This window comes from Pimephales promelas, chromosome 7 (genome assembly GCF_988280905.1).
Source record: "Pimephales promelas chromosome 7, fPimPro1.hap1.1, whole genome shotgun sequence".
Lineage (NCBI taxonomy): Eukaryota > Metazoa > Chordata > Actinopteri > Cypriniformes > Leuciscidae > Pimephales > Pimephales promelas.
This window is the reverse complement of record NC_142775.1, coordinates 30,178,686-30,192,731: the sequence shown is the minus strand read 5'-3', so window position 1 is coordinate 30,192,731 and position 14,046 is coordinate 30,178,686.

Below are 14,046 nucleotides of genomic sequence, written 5' to 3'. Positions count from 1 at the left end.
AGAGGGTGAAATGTGCAGTTATGTCACAAGAGCTCGGGGAGAGAGGTGAGCGGAGAGTTTTGTTTAAGAGAGGCCCTCTGAATGGATATAAACATTCAGAAGAGAAAGCTTTACTGCCGTATGCATCCACATGGTATGTGCTTGAGATATGTGTCAGGTTTGAATTTTAATGTGTCTGTAGAACCCCGGAGTTCTGTCTTAAACAGGCAAATGATCTGCAGAATTGTAAACAAAATCTCATTCCAAACCTGCGACAGGCAATATTGTAGAGTAAAACAGCAATCTTCATTTTTCCAGTAGTCATTTCTCTCATCTTTTAGTAGTTTTTACTGTATTTTTGATCAAAAAATGTAGCCTTGATGAGCAAAAATATTTCTTTTTCAAAAGCACACAAAAAACCTTACCGACACCAAACTTTTTAACAGTAGTGTATTTTTTTCTCATTAACCTTTTTTTTTTTTTTTTTTACCAAACCAATTCCAATCAGCTCTGAGATAAATCACAGCATTTTGTAAAGACAAAAACAGCAAGATAAAATCTAAAATCTATTATAATTCTAGTATGTCATGTTAGAGGTTAATTCCAAATATTCTAACTTTGCAAAGATGGGTACAGATTATATTATGTAATTTGTAATGCTTTATTAAGGAGAGGGGATTAATGATCATTTCCGAGGTATGAAAGGAGTCCTTGGTTCAAAAAAGTTTGATAAATCCCGATCTATGCTATGTTAATCTGACTGTGTCAGTTGTCCTGCAAAACTAATGCTCATTTGATTGTGTGTATGTTCCCATGGAAAACTGGCTCTCACCAAAACTGTCTCTGTGACCTTGAAATACCAAACCGTTCCGTATAACAATAACCTCATGCTGACAGCAGTAGGAAAACGTGTTTGAAAGAAACAGAGAAATTCAGACTGCCACGTAACTGGAAAAAAAGAAGAGAGCTTTCAAAAACGTCTAATTACCTATGAATGTAGGCACACACAAAACAAAACAAATGTTTAACTTTGTGACATTTAAGAAGTTTTTTTTTTAATCCAGTTGCCATACAATGACAATATTTTATTCATTTATTTATTTAAAGTAAATGATAGTGACATCAAGGTTTTGGTTGTTTGTGTTTAGAGACTCTTAGTTTGATGATTATTTGCCCTCTATACCCTCAAATAGGGCATTATTTGAGGGTACAGCCATTTATAGTGGGGTCTGAAAACATAGTGGACTTTATTGAGTGCACTCATTCAATCCCACATTGCACCACAATAATGAGTGTACAGACGATGTTACGCTTGTTTTCATTCACTCCTTCAAATGAACAGTATTAGTGGACTAACGTAAAGGGAATAATGATTGAGGGTTTAGGGGGCAATTTCAGATTCAGCAATGGTATGTTTTCATTTGTTCCCTTTGTTGCTGATTATGTTCACCACTTGTTTCTTGTTCATTATCTTGAGTATTTAAATGCTCAACTCACTGGCTCCTGTTATGATACACCTGTTCAATTGATCATCAATGCAAATATCTAATCAGCCAATCAGCAACTCAATGTATTTAAGCTCTATGTATTTAATGGTTAAGATGATCTGCTGACGGTCAAAATGAACATTACAATAGTCAAGAAAGGTTCTTAAAGTGACTATGAATGTGGCGTGGTGATTGTTGGTTTACCATCTCTAGGGTTGATATCGTCATGTCAATACGGACCAAAATCTGAGGAAAGTTTCAAGCACCTTGTTGAATCTGTGAAGAATTAAAGCAGTTCGGAGGAAAAATGGGTCGAATACTAGCAAGGTGTACCTACTGTAATTAAGTGGCTGGCGTATATAACAAATGGATGTTCATTCCAAAAGTCCCAAATCGAATTTGTCAACATTTCCATTCAAATGAATGAATTGTGTTTGTTTGTAGATTATGGTGATTTAAATGACATTTTGGACATTTGTATGAAAACAATGGAACCTCATAGCATTTTAAGATTGTATGTATCCTAAATATACAACTTGTAGTTTCACAGTAACATTTATTGGGACAAATTGTTGACTGTGGTGGAAATGACATAACAATTAAATAAAAAAATAAATAACCAAATCAACAGCAAAAACGTACTCGGTTACTAACGTAACCTCGGTTCTCTCTAGAAGAGGGATCGCTTACTGCATAATATCTTACGCTAATACGCGTCCTTCAGATCTATTGACATAAACCAGTCCTTTTGGCAAATCTGCGCGATTTTCCTGGTTGTGAGCATTCTGAACTGGCGAACAGAACATGAACAGAACATATCTGCTGTATAGATCCCCTTCGTTCTGAGCTTGAGATAAAGGCTCTATGGCCCCATTGCTCAATAGTTTCGCTATTTCGGCTCGAAGTAGATGAGCTACTGCAGCAAATAGCCTCTTTTTATAATGTTCAGCACCCATTCTGATACCCCGGGAAGCTTTGCCCACGTATTTGCATGAATAAGGGTAGAATGAGATCTGGGCTCTGTCCGCAACATGGTGACCAGAGAGCTTTGGTGTGCTGTAATGTAAATGCTGTGCTTGCAGTGTTTGAGGCGGGGGGCGTGCTGATCACGGCAGGTAGCCTGGCCACGCTCGACTCCCTGAAAGAGAGTAAGTGTGGCAAAACCTGTGGGGCTTAACATTCACTACATTTCATGACTTCTTCATGAAGCTAAGGAAGAAAACGTGCAGGACTAGAAGACAATGGAGTGCAGTCCCTTTGCAGGAAACATCCATCAGTGGGTTGTGCGCGGGCTGTGCGGGTGTCACCCACTCAAGGCCGAGGCTTGACACGGCCTGTGAGAGCAGACGCATCAGCTCGGGTTCGATGCTGGCCCGTTTCCCTGATGACTCGCAGGCAGAGAGGGGGAGGTCCACAGAGCTTGCCCAATCCTCACTGTCTGACGCCAGTATAGAGCAGCTGGCCTCCTCTACAGATGCAGCTATTTAGTCGTCATTATTGGCAGAAGCGGCGGTGGACAGCGGCTGTTGTATGTCGTTGAGTGACTTGAGTAAAGCTGACGGGCAAACCAGCGAGCTTTTGCAAGTCCTCATAGTCACCATGGGCAATAGCTCGCAACGATTGCAGCTGCCATCAGCGAGCGCGAGAGCTGCATGATCGCACCAGCCACAGGAACGAGACATCTTAAAAAAGACGTTGCTCTTTTAGATAGAGAGAGTGAGAGTCGCAGCGGCAAACACACAGGCAGAGTAAAAGGATACGCTGGAAAGCGTAGCAAGTATGGCAACTGAAGGTCAGCGGCTTCAGATGCAAGGCTTTTTCACTCTGGATCCAGCGATGCGTGACCTTCAGCCCATCGAGCTGTATGTATAGGCCCAGGCCACTTACGTCTCGGCGGTACATGTTGTAGTGGGCGTGAAGTGCCCCCATTGGATCTCACTTCACCAAGGGCCTCTCTCGATAAGCAGTTGGACAGCCAATAGGCACGCGAGCCGTCTTGCCTATGTCTGCATGCTGCCGCAAGTTTTCCCCTAGCGTAAGATATTAAGCTGTACGAGAGAACCTCTCGTAAGAGAACTACCAGTATGTTGTAACAATGACAAAAATAAATAACATCATAGAAGTTCTCAGTATAGTTTCAATGTCATATTTCTATAACAATATTTGTAAAGTTTGAATCGAAAAATTTAACTGTTTTAATAAAAATCTAACTTTGTGGGAACAAATGTGCCCCAATTTGAAGAAATACCAAGATATCACAGACATATACACAGCTGAATTCACTCACAAACTGAGTGAACGCCCAGGGCTGGCAGGCTGGTAGAGGTCGACCGTAGAGGAGCCTTGTGTGGTGGATAAAAGGCTATAATTGAAGAGGAATCTTCCTTTTAATGGTATGATTTATTTGTACACATTAAAGCATCTGCACAGTACAGTCAGATAATTACTGAACTCAGCAAGATACTTTAGTGCAGTGCATCCTGTATAGGAACGCCCCACACATTACTACTGCCGTGAAAGATAAAACAAATATCTTTTTTTATTATGAAGTTCAATTCAACATTTATTTGTATAGCCCTTTTCACAATACATATTGTTACAAAGCAGCTTTACAGAAAGTACGTTTCTACTGTACATTATCATTTCAATTTAGTGTAATCTGAGGTGACTGTGTCAAAGTAATGTCAGAAATGTGCAGTTCTAAGTCAGATCATGGGTTAGTTTACCCAAAAATTAAAATTCAGCCATGTTGTTCCAACCCCATAAGACCTTCGTTCATCTTCGGAATACAATTAAGATATTTTTGATTAAATCTGAGAGCTGGATCACTCCTCCATAGGCTTCTAAGGGATTGAAACTTGCCGGCCCCAAAAAGTTATTAAAGACATTGTTAAAATAGTCCTAGTGACTACAGTAGCTCAATCTTAAGTTTATCAAGCGACGAGAATGTTTTTGACCGCAAAAACAAACAAAAATAGCGACTTTCCTCATTTCCTTCTCTGTAGGCCTCTAGTCAGTTAACATAGTGTGATAGCGTAGAGCTACTTCACACGAAAGGCTCACTATTGGCCGACGCTGGTCATGTGTGTGATGCGTGTGACGTACAACAACAGAAGCTTACGCTGTTACTAGTGAACTCACTCGAGGCCCACAAAGAAGGAAATTTGCCAATTTTCCACAAGTTGGTATTATTCTTTAGGGTCTTCATGTAAAGTTTGTAACATATTTTGCTTCAAATTCCTCAATGGATGTGTAAAACAACATCTCCTCAAAAACAGCTCTGTTTACAGCAATTGGTTTCGGTCCACGTCTCTTTTAAATGATAATGAGCAACTGCAAATGAAAAATAATTAGCATACCTGCTGTTCATAACATTTCAGTCAAAACATAATCACTTACTTTTGGATATAACTGTAATTGAATGAGCTAATTTATTCTGATGGAGTATCTATGTATAAATGAATATAGAGTTTACATGTATAAAAACAAGTACCATTACTTAGTTTTAAGCTTATTATAGAGTCATTAAGGCTTCTGTATTTTACTAGAAATGACGATGATTGCATAGACAGGTTAGGTTGTATTTCAAGGCATGACGTCTTTCAGCAAGATCTAATCTGTGTGCTGTGGCATTTCACCTGGGGGCATGTGTTTGGGACAGACAGAAGCACATATTGACGTTGTTCCATGACTTTTACCTGTCGACTTTTATCTTATAGACAGCTCTATATTACCTTGAGCTGTCAGACAGTGACTCGCATACTGACATCACCAGCCTGAGGCTAAATAAACCTCTGTTGACATCACAGAAACATCCTCATTCTTATTAAGTTCTACAGAAGAGATACTCTTACAAGTTGCTCGGTCTCTGACAAGTTCCCCTATAAATGTAATGAAAAAAATATATAATTTAGAAAAGAAAAAATCCTTTAAAAAACCTTGGTGGGAAGTAATTGCAACCTAATCTGCATTGAATAATGATGCATTGACTGAGTTCATTCAGTGAATGATTTGTCAGACAGATTCAAAGTGGTAGCTCAGACTGGTGTGATGTAACTTAGTCTTTGTGCAATCCATTTGTTGAAGACAGAAATAAAATTACTTAGCTTCAGCTTTCAGCTTTTCCAGGAAAAAGCTATTTTTCCAATGATTAGAGATGTAGCGCAACCAAATAATCGCTGATTTATTGTTGTATTGCACACACTCAAGCCAGGTAACAAAGACACTGTCTGCTCTTTGTCCTATACAGTATGTAGCGCTGTCACTTTCTCCCCAGTCCATCCTCACATTATGCAGATGCACCTCAGTGGACTTCTAAAGGCACATACTTGTTCCCCACTCATTATTTGCGTTCTTTTTATGTAAAGCCTTTAGTTTTGTCAGTTCCTTGTTAAGTCTTGTTTATGTGACACAACACCGTGTGCATAGCTGTTAACCCTCTTTTCCGACACATTTGATTGAAAAGCTGAATGAAAAGAGTGTTAATTGTATTCAGTTCGTCTTTATTTCTATGCTCTTGATCTGGATTCAGTTTCAGTAATATTTTATTGAAAAACTCCCAAAATCGTGCATTTGGGATCTACACTTTTCATTCGTCAGTCTCTCTGTTTCCATACCTGACAGAAGACTTGACCATGACCATGAACCCAGCAGAGTTACCTAAATTGCAGTACACTCTCGCCCTTGCAGTCAAACAGCATGCCCACTTCATCCTCATCTCCTAACTCTCTATCATCCTCCACTGTGCCTGCTACAGCCTCGCTGCCTTCATCTTCCACCCGAGGCTCTGGGACAGCCAATGCCAGTCCCATGGCCATGGGTTTCTACTACAGTGTAAGCTTCCCTTTGAAATGCAACCCTTGTTCCCAATTGAACAGGCAAAGTGGCCTATATGTCTTCCCATGTAACCAGTAGGGCACTTCACTGGACAGACGGTCCTTAACTCATCTGGAGCCTTTATGAGTAATATCCGGGATGTATTCAGAATACCCCAAAGAACAGCAAAGCTGACACATTCTCCTGGCTGCATACTCCAGTCTCATAATCCTGCATAATTCTGAAACCATCCTTCCATTCTCGGTGTTCATCAGTCCCATTCAGTGTTACATACAGGCTGGGATATTGCATTGGCGACCACCCACCATCTTAGTCCAATGGCTTGCCCTTTGTGCCTGAACAGCTCTGAATAGTAAGATTTGTAAGCTTTCATAGCCAAGTATTTTTTCAAAAGAATAGCTTAACTGCACCTCAAAATATGATTAGCTTGTAGTTGCTTCCATAGCACTATACCATGCTGGAAACTGAACACAGGTCCATTCATTTCACTCACTTTGTTAGGCCCCATCACTGTTACTACGTCATTTTTCTAAGAAAGTCTCATTTCACTGTCCATTTAATCTCATTGCTGTTTTGGAGAAACAATTATAATTTAAAATAGATCTTATTTGGTATTTTTCTTCCCGTCCACATGTCCACATTCCACAATCATAACCCACACTGTCCAGACTTTCATAGACCATTGATTCTTTCCAAAATGTTGTATCCATCTTAACTCTCACTTATCCATTACTTAAAACGCCCGCTACACACATTACCATATAAATTCTGACCACCGGCTAGCTGAAATAGTCTTTGACTCAGGTCACAATGACATCAGGGGGAAAACACATAACTATGATCATCTTTGTAACCATGGCTGCAGCCAGACCCTTCACTAACAGTCTTTGGCCGTATGAGAGACATGCTGGTCTAATGGGACCGGTGAGATGCTTAGGGAGCCTGCAGAGCTCTATGGTTAAAACTCAACCACATTTGGAGTTAAGTTAAGTTTGATCTACTGTATAAATACCAATGGAAGTGAGACAAACATGTTAGTCAAGATTGCTCATCAGGCAGCAGTGAGTGTGTATGGCAATGTATGTTATGAAACACACCCATGTTGCTAAGGTCAAAAAGGATGTGAAAAAAAATAATGTAAATCTATACAGAGGATTCCTAACATTCAAAATGTGATGATGTCTGCATTTTAGTCAGTCTTCTGATCTGAAATTTCCTTAATGGAATTGTTCACCCTTAAACAGTTCTGTCATCATTACCCTCACGTCATTCCAAACCCATGACTTTCATTCTTTGGAGGAACACAAAAGTCTATTCTGTTCACTTTTTACCATGCAATTATAATGAATAATGATTGAAGCATTCAAACTTCAAAATAACCAAAATGTAAGTAGTTTTTGTCTGGAAATTCTTCTTGAGCAGATCCAGAAATAGCTGACCATCACAATCTTCAATATTTCTCCTTTTTATTTCAATGTGAGTAGCTAAAGGATCGAAATTTGGGGTGAACAATTTCTTTAATTGTTTAAACATGTGTAATGCAATTTATGAGGTTTCTGGGATGGACATACATGAAGTATTAATATTTAGCTCATAAAAATAATATATAAATGAAAAATGTGAATCCAGAGAAATGAACAGGCTACTTTTACTCTAGCTGACTCAACAGGCAATGAGCCAAAACTTTTCTCATACAGGAAGTATTACCCAGGCCCAAGAGTCTGTCTTTTGACTTTTTTTCTGGTGCGTTCTGCAAAGAATTTCCCAAAGTCTGCAGAATGTCCATGACTAAAGTCAGTAATCCCTGTACAGAGGGTTTTTCCCTCACACACACACACAGCTGCCATAGGATCAGGGCGAACGCCTCTTATCTCTGATTCTGTCTCTGCCGTATCTCTCTCTCCCACTGTCCAAACTCCTAACTTTGTCTTCAAGTTGAACCCCTTTATAGTCCTCTGTTTTTGCTGCCTCTCTAATTCTCACTTTCCCTTTAGTTTCCCTGTCTCTTATGTCTCTGTTTTTCTTTTCTTCACCCCTCTGTAGACGTGCAGGCAGGGCCTCTTCTTGCATTTCATTCATCACAGCCTGTATGTAATCGATTAAAGAGACGAGGTCGCCCTCCTCCGTGCCAGCAATCAGCCCTTCACGCTTTCTATTTCATTATTTATTAAGCAAACCCACTGCTTCCCTTTTCTGTGTCTATTACTCTCTCCGAAAATATTTATGTGTATGACATCAGTCTCGTCTTTTCACTCTCCAGCACGCATTCTGTGAGACGCTGAGGGGCAGAATACAGTGTTTAGACACACAAACCTCATAAGAGGAATAGCAGGGGTGTCTTGTGCTATGGTGTGGGAAATTATAGAAACTCCATAAACAATAATGGCAGTCAGTGACAGCTGTGTCTGAGTACACATGGAAGTCATTTAGTATGGCTTTGTGTGTGTGTGTGTTGTACTTCATTAGGAGGTCTGCGTGATTTTACTTCACACCAGTGCGCAGATCTCTTCAGTCTTCACCATGTATGTGTGCTGATAACTGTCATTTTCGGCATGTTTGATGACTCTCTATGGAACACATAGCACTGAGGTCTGATAAGCTTCATGTAAATGCTGTCAACAGATGTGATGTGCAACAAATTGAAGACATGGTTCTATGTAATGGGAAGGTGTAAAAATAGTTTGTTCTAAGGAAACCTTTTATGGAGAAATACCTCATGTATACCTCAGAGTTACAAGTCAAGTCAAGTTAAGTCACCGTTATTTATATAGTGCTTTATACAATCCAGTTTTTTTCAAAGCAGCTTAACAGTGATAACAGGAAAATTATAAATTGTCAAATACAGAAAATCATTGTTCAAGCTGAAGTCAGCTCAATGTTGAATCAGTTCCATTGTAAAGATCAACAACTATTAAATTATAATTAATCTCCTCTATAAAGCAGATCTGTAGAAAAACAATGATGTCCTTGTTCAGTTCAAAAGCGTCAGTATACTAACGGATCAATAATATTGTTAAATATTAAGTACAAGCCAGAGGCAACAAAGCAAGCAGTTCCTATGCGACAGAGCCAAGGAACCTGAACTCCACTGGTATATAACGCTGCATTATATTCACTATTCTTATGAAAATAGCTGAGATGGCTTGAAGAACATAGATAAACACATTTCATCAAAAGGATCTTAATTTGTGTCCTGAAGATGAAAAAAGTCTTATGGGTTTGAAAGGATATGAGGTTGAGTAATTGATGAAAGAATTTAAATTTTTGGGTGGACTATACCTTTAATGGACTCTAAAATTGTCATGTAAAAAGTAACACATCTTAACACATTGAATACACATCTAAATCATTATTTTCACAAAAGATTTCAATATTTTTTTATGGTAAAACGTTGTTTTTGTTTTGTTTGTTTTTTTTTGCAAATATTATGAAATATGAACTTATAAATATCCTTAAGTAATTGAGAATTTGCACCACCCTAACAGTCATGAGGGTCTGCCATTGCACTCTCTGTATATCTATATCTGTATCTCTCTCTCTCTCTCTCTCTCTCTCTCTATATATATATATATATATATATATATATATATATATATATATATATATTTGGAGGCTCAAACTTCAGAGTTTTGGGTGAACAGACTTTCAATAGAGGGACAGAAATATCTCAGATTTCATTAAAATTTCTGTTCTGAAGATGAACGAAAGTCTCATGGGTTTGGAACAACAGGGTGAGTAACTGATTAACTCATTTTCATTTTGGGGTGGACTATCCCTTTAATCGGGAAGATTTTTTTTTAAGAATTTCATTCTTTAAAAGGGACTTTTTTCTTCTTAAAGATGATAAAGATCAGTTAAAGATGAAGAAGAATACAGAGTATGGATTAATTTTTTTAATTAAATTAATAGACAAGACAAAAGATGCCATTTACCCAGGAGACACATAAAGAATAGTTAAGCGTGATGGACATTTTTTTTAAGGGGTGGTCGGGTTAGTTTATCTCTCCCCATTTTAATTACAATAAAATAAAGTTACTTTCCATAGATGCTATTTTGATGAAGTTGAAGGTCACCAACCCCAAAGGGACAAACCCCTACTCACAGAAAGGCCAGCACTTTCCATGGTGTCGGTTCTTAGCAAAGGAAAAGTGCATGGAGACTGAGGGGGTGTTGAAGAAGGACATTGGGCACTGTTAGTATCCTGTCTGGACCCCATGGACTGAGTCACTAGGAGCTTGCCACCTCTGAAAGAAAACATACCCATTTGCATCAGCTAATGTTACCCATATCAGTCTTACAAATTGCCAGTAAATGTTCAAGTGGGCTTCTTACTGTATATGATTCATCTGTTTTTTAAGTTGGTCACCAAGTCTCACACAAGTGGTTCACACAAGTTTTGCCAAATGTGGAAAAGCCACAAACATGTCTGGTGGACTTCCTGTCCGAATCTCCCATGGAAAATTATGTTTATGAAGATGCATTTTAGAACAAATGACTTTCTATTTATGTGCTTATTGTGGATGTAATGTAACTCCCAGACATTGCTTATTGCCTCAAAATGTATACTATATACAAAATATCATGGCCCATTTCAAAGTATAAATTGCATTGGAGAGTCCTTTCAGCAGGACAAAAAAAAATAAATTACATTCTTCATTGTTCATCAGCAATTAATATATATCCAATCAAAGATACTGAATAGCTTTTTATCCATTATCATTAATTATCCATTTTGAATCCCAAGTATAATCCTCCAGATTCAAAACTCAACATATATTTGTTTTTAGAGGGGAAGAGCCATGCTATCCAGTATAAATCACAGTCTCCCTCATCTCTATAGTCAATTGCACACAAATCTCATACATTACTCCAGAAGATTCCCTGGGGTCACATGATGAAGTATTATTGGATGTCACATCAATAACTAGCTCTAACAATGGCTCTATTGACTGGTTTGGATTCCATGTGGGACTCTAAATGCTAAAGCGCTTACAGGTTGGTTTTAAAGGAGTGTCCAGATGCTAATTTATCACATAAGTGTGTTGACCTTTGTTCTTTGCTCAACTTCCCATTGGGGGTGGAAACAACACGGCTTGCAGCGTCAGGCAAGTCAAGGTCAGAGGACATACTGAGGAAAGAAAGAACGTGAGAGAAAGAGAGAGAGATTCCTGCTTCTTAGTAGGTCACTTTGTGTCTTAACATGTAGCAACTCATCGCTTGTTGAATGGACTTTAAACATCTGTAATTACAGCGTTCTCTGGGAAGGATATGAAGTGTTGTGTGTTTCCGCTCTTTACGTCCCCCGAGAACCACCTCATAGCTCATCTTACACAATAAAATCTCTCTTTCAGCCTGTAGATCTGTTCTTTCTTGTTTGCTTTTTAATTCTTCACCCTTTGCACTATACTTTCTGCATTTGTAATCCAATCGCTCAGTTTAACAGTATACAGTAAAGACCTTTTGATTAATTTCAATGTTCCCTGAAAGAAGTTTAGCACTCACCTAAATCCGACATGGGGAACTCCACAGCCTGCGGAGAGCATGATCAATTGAGTTCTTTCACACAGAGATTAAATATTTATTAATGTAAAGAATAGAAAAACTGAAAAAAAATTGCTGAATCAATTTGACCCTCTTCATGAAGGGCAGAGAGCAGGAAATGTTGTCCTGGGCCCTCTGACTTGGGTGAACCCACTAAATGCGTCATTACATTTCATCGCCAAGTATATTGGGGGAGGGTAAGGGGGGTAGGTGCCCAGTCACATAATTTGTCCCTGGGACGTAGTACGGCCCTGCTTTGAACTGATGTGAGAAAGTGCTTTTTTATTTTAAAAAGATTTATGAGGCCCATTTACCTCTGCATGGGAAATGCACAAAGCAAACAAATACAATCCAAATTAAGTGAAGTTTCCCATTCACTAAAGCAAGTTATTAACACTGATTAGCTTTCTTTTAAAGAGTATAAGCCACAAAAATGTGGTAGTTTACAATTTTACATGACAACAACAAAAAAAAAAAAAGACTTTACTCATGTAGTTCCAAACTTGTATGATTGCTTCTGTGGATCATCCGAAAAAAAGATATTTTGAAAACAATTTTGCTCACACAATGAAAGTAAATGGGATCCAAATCATCAAATTCTTCTGAACCTGTACAAGTTTCTTTGTTTTGCTGAACACAAAGAAAGATATTTTCAAGAATGTTGGTAACCAAACAAGTTTTCTTCCATAGTATGGATGAAAAAAATACTATGGAAGTTTATGGGGCCCATCAACTGTTTAACGCATTCTCATCCTTTAACGTCATATAGAACGCAATATGACAAAACGGCGCTATACTACGCACATGGCACCCGTTATCGTTAATATAACACGCGCTGTGAGGGCTAAGTTTAGGTGTGGGGTAGGGTGTGCGTGTCATATTCACGCTAAAGGATTTATAACGTCTTGGGTTCGCGTGTTATATTAACGATAAAGGGTGCCATGTGCGTAGTATAGCGCCGTTTTTGCATATAGCGTTCTATATGACGTTAAAGGATGAGAACGGGCTGAACTGTTTGGTTACCAACATTCTTCAAAATATCTTTGTTTGTGTTCAGCAGAACATTGAAAGGTTTGGAACAACTTGAGGGAGAGTAAGTGATGACATATTTTTCATTTTTGGCCGAACTATCTTCTTAAGATTGGCTTTCTATAAAAATGTAATGTCAAATTTGCACTAAAAAACTAAAAGTTAGTTTACTTTTCACCGGAAATGCCCCATGCAGCAGGAACTTGATAAGGTGGAGTCCCTGTTGAGCTTGTCTTGCATTTTCATCCCCTGAGGAGCAGCAATTGTAAAGCGCTTATCTAGATGCGCCCGAACTGGCCCTTGAAGTTTGCGGTAATGCTGATCTGCCAGAAAAGGATTTTATTCCTAAGGGGAGCCGAGCAGGACTCATATAACCCACCCCGGCTTTATCTGCAGCGGTCTATCAGATTTGCATGTCAGAACGTGACAGACAGTGTCAGAATGCTCCCTCCCCTTCTTCCTTTGGAGTGTATAACTAACTAAAAGATTCACAGAGGATGCTCTCCTCTCTGCTGGGATCCACTTGGGTCTGTGAGTAAATAGAGTCAGTGGGTTGTTTGTTTCCTGAAGGAAACATCAGCAAATGGGTGAAAATGTGAGCAGATGACAAAAAAGGCCATTTTAGAAAACAGGTGTATGTCCTCACTCATTTCACATTATTTAGGGTGAAGTTATAAGCAAATAAATAAGCTATGCATGTTATCTAACGATATTTTAATAAATTACTATGGGTTTAACATAAAAAAAAATATGAGAGTAAGAGTATCATTTGAAAAATGAGACTCTAACTAGGACAGTTAGGTAACATTTAAAAAATGTTAGACAAACATCCAGCTATACTATAAATAAAGTTTTTGTGTCAGTGTTTTAAGAACATTATAAAGACCAGATAACTTTAAAATAATGTTATATTAACATTATTGGAAAAATATTTGTTCATAACTTTGAGAGAACCTTGCCAGAATGTTAGCCCCAGTTCTGAAAATGTTCCCTGCTAGCCTTCACTGCCTCAACTAAATGATGGTGAATCCTTCAGGTAATGTTTCCTGACATTTTTTATTCTTTGACAATACCTGTAACATAATTTGAAAGTAAAAAAAAAAAAAACATCTATAAAGAAGAGAAATGCTCACAGTTAGCATCATAGCTAGAACGTCAATAGCCCATGCAGTCA